The sequence below is a fragment of the Glycine max genome, chromosome 8, assembly GCF_000004515.6.
Source record: "Glycine max cultivar Williams 82 chromosome 8, Glycine_max_v4.0, whole genome shotgun sequence".
NCBI classification, from domain to species: domain Eukaryota; kingdom Viridiplantae; phylum Streptophyta; class Magnoliopsida; order Fabales; family Fabaceae; genus Glycine; species Glycine max.
In genome coordinates this window covers 38264625-38267786 of record NC_038244.2, presented here as the reverse complement: position 1 = coordinate 38267786, position 3162 = coordinate 38264625, and the positions used below count along the sequence as shown (strand labels likewise).

Genomic DNA, 3162 nt, shown 5'->3' with positions numbered 1-3162 from the left:
TGTTTGTATCAATTTTTGTCAAAATTGAACAATTATAAAAAGATAATCAAATGATTCATATTTTAGTATATTTTAAAGAGTTTATATTATGTCAATTTTAATATGTAAAAATGAGATAACAAATAATTTTAGATTAATATAAAATTTTGTATATAAAAGTTATGTAAAAGAAACCTTTGATCTAATCATAAATTTTAAAAAAATATTATTAAAATAAAAATTATTGAAGGATATAATGGTTGGTTAAAGTTACACATTATGTGCAACAATGAAATGAAAATATGCATGGACATGATTTATATGGGAACAATGTCTTCAATAGAACCATTGGACCTAAGAAGTTATACATTCCTCTAAGGTGTTTGTAAAAATGATTGAAACAGTTTTTCTATGACTTCATCACGCCACGTGACGTTCTTGTTGATTGGTTTTCGTTTTCAAGAGATATATTGATCAATTCATGAGTGTATGTGTTTTTATAAATTATGTTTATGAATTAACAAAAATATGTAAAAGCTTTATTTGTCTTTGTCGTTCTATGAATCTCTTTTTTTTTGTTTTTTTTTTTTGTATAATTCTCTCTTTTATATTTGTATGAATTGATATTATTATATTTTAAAATTCCTTCTCAATACCTCTTAAAGGAATTCAATTGAATCCCAAATAGACGGCTTCATTGGATTGCACCGTATCACTCTTGTTGGTTTGCTATTATATATAATTACTTCAATAAAAAAATGTTTAATTATAAATGTTGACAATTTATTTGATTTATTTTAGATTTTATAGAATGTTTCTTTTTCACAAACAGGTTACTTTTGAATATATTTTAAGGTTTTTTTATTGTAATTTTGTAACAAAAGGAACACTTCTAGATTATCATATTAAAATTAGTTAAAAAGCATTTTTATTTTTTAAAAAAGAAGTATTTTATTTTATAATTGTAACCAAACACAACTTAATTTATGCTAAAATAAGAATCTCTTAAAACAATTTTTTTTTTAAAAAATAACTTCTTTTAAGTATAAATAAATGGGTGTTTTTTAGTTGTTCCTTCCCCCACTCTGGAAGCCCTAGTTAAGGGATTGTCCTGAGTAGTTCTGTTCTTTATTTTTCCACATAAGCCAAACATAAATAAATGGGTCCTTTAACTTAAAAAGTTTCTATAAAAACGGATCATCTGACAAACTATACATTAATTTTGTTCTACAATGCTGCACAATATCTTTGTGAAGCATATAGTTGTCTAATTTTCAAAGTGTTTAAAAATATTTCAAAAAAGAAACTTGAAAACAGAATTAAACTTTCTTCTATTTTCTTTTGTCTTTACAAAACTGATCCCACAAAATGGCTTAGATAAGACCATTCTTTCTTATAATCTTCTTTTATTAGTCATGAACTTATTTAAAATATTATTTGTTTAGTCATTATGAGGATTCATTTCCATTAAACTTTTAAAATACTCACAAAATACATAGTACTTTATCTCTTAAAATGCAATTTCTCTTTATAGGCAAGCTAAATCCATAATTTTAAATTCCCATGCTTGGTAGTTTTTAAATTGGGTTTATAAACATATCTTTCTATATAAGAATAATTCTTAATTTTCTTTCATCTTTATAAAATTTCTCCTTTTTATTAAATGAAGAAAGAACTAGATGTCTCTTATATTCTTAAGATATTAAATTTATCCACTTTTTTTTTCCAATACTAATATTATAAAACACTAGAAGAATTATTCAGAAAACATAATATTGCTCATTTACTTTTTAAGGAAAAACAATGAATGCAGGATCGTTCACCTGATCCTAAGAAAGAGAAACAGAATTTCATGTTTATTGACCATTATTCTTCCCTATAGCGTGCGTTTATGAATCTTCATGCCCACCCCACTGCTTTATTCTATCTTCCGCAAGGGATGCCTGCCATTTTACACATATAATTAGCCTGTAATCAACATATTTACTAGACTAATAGTATATATACAACCTTAATCATATATATCATCTATATGGTTTGGTTTTTGCAAGCAACACATCTACATTTCAATTACAAAATAATCTAACTCAATTGGTTAAATATCATGTATGAGTATTATAAACTGGTTGATACCTTTTTCGATTCTTACTAATCCAAAAGATATTCATTGCAATTTGCAAAAGTAAGAAGAAAAAACAATTACCTCTTTATTCCAATCTGTTCTATAGACAAGGAAGAATAGAACACAAGTTTGTAAGATAGTTCCTGACAGCATTCCAGACCAAATCCCCTGAAAATTATCAATCATAAAAATATTACTAGTACTCCATCAGACCAATTCTCCTTTATTTAACTTTAATGCAAACATTTTAAAAGGGTAAAACACTGTTCCGCTCCCTAAAAGTTTAAAGTACTCCAACATTAGTCCAACATTAAAGAAAGAAAAAGAAAAAAAAAATCTGAAAGTGTAATTTGCTAATCATTCTAGTCCAATATTCAAAAAATTGTAACTTAAATGATAATAACAACATATATTTAAAGACTCAAATATAATAAATAATTAATTTAGAGAATTATTTAACATCCTGAAAAATTATTTTAAATTTCTTTAATTTCTTATACTAATAGGCTAATACGATAACACTTTATGGACTACTTTCATACGCTAAAATGGTAAGTGTTTTACCTCGTTTCAAAAGGTTAATATATGCTCAATCATGTGAATTCTGCCGCGTGCCAAAGTTACTTGTCTTCTAGGGTTTGTTAGTTACAAATGTTATGTACAGATGCACTTTTTGGGCGTGTTTTAAGTTTTGTACTACTTTCTATTTCTTTTGACTTTTCCCTATTATTAATCATACATTGAATCACTATTTATTTTGGATATATATCTCACTTGACATCTCTTATTTTATCTATTTTGTCAATCATATACTCTATTAAACATTTTTTTTCTCTTTCCCTAGTTTAATAGTATTGTGAGTGTTCATAAAATATTTTTCATTCCCAATGCCAAATGATATTTTCCTAATACTACTAAAGAAAGAGAAAGAAAAGGTAAATAATGGAAGAAGAATAATTCTATATCCTTTAACGAAAGAAAAGTAAAAAAAAAAAATGCACATCTGATTAATCTCTTTAATTCCTTTTTCATATAAGATTTTGACATGTAGTTTATATTCA

The 3162-nt window shown here is 25.3% G+C and overlaps 1 long non-coding RNA gene across 1 annotated transcript; it reads right to left on the bottom strand.

Moving 5' to 3' along the window:
* Nucleotides 1-1738: 1738 nt before the first annotated feature.
* Nucleotides 1739-2456, bottom strand: LOC106799795 (uncharacterized). The gene is made up of 2 exons (XR_001389588.2): nt 2183-2456; nt 1739-1922 (listed from the first exon to the last, which is right to left on the bottom strand). It is a non-coding gene; the product is annotated as an uncharacterized lncRNA (long non-coding RNA).
* Nucleotides 2457-3162: the final 706 nt, after the last annotated feature.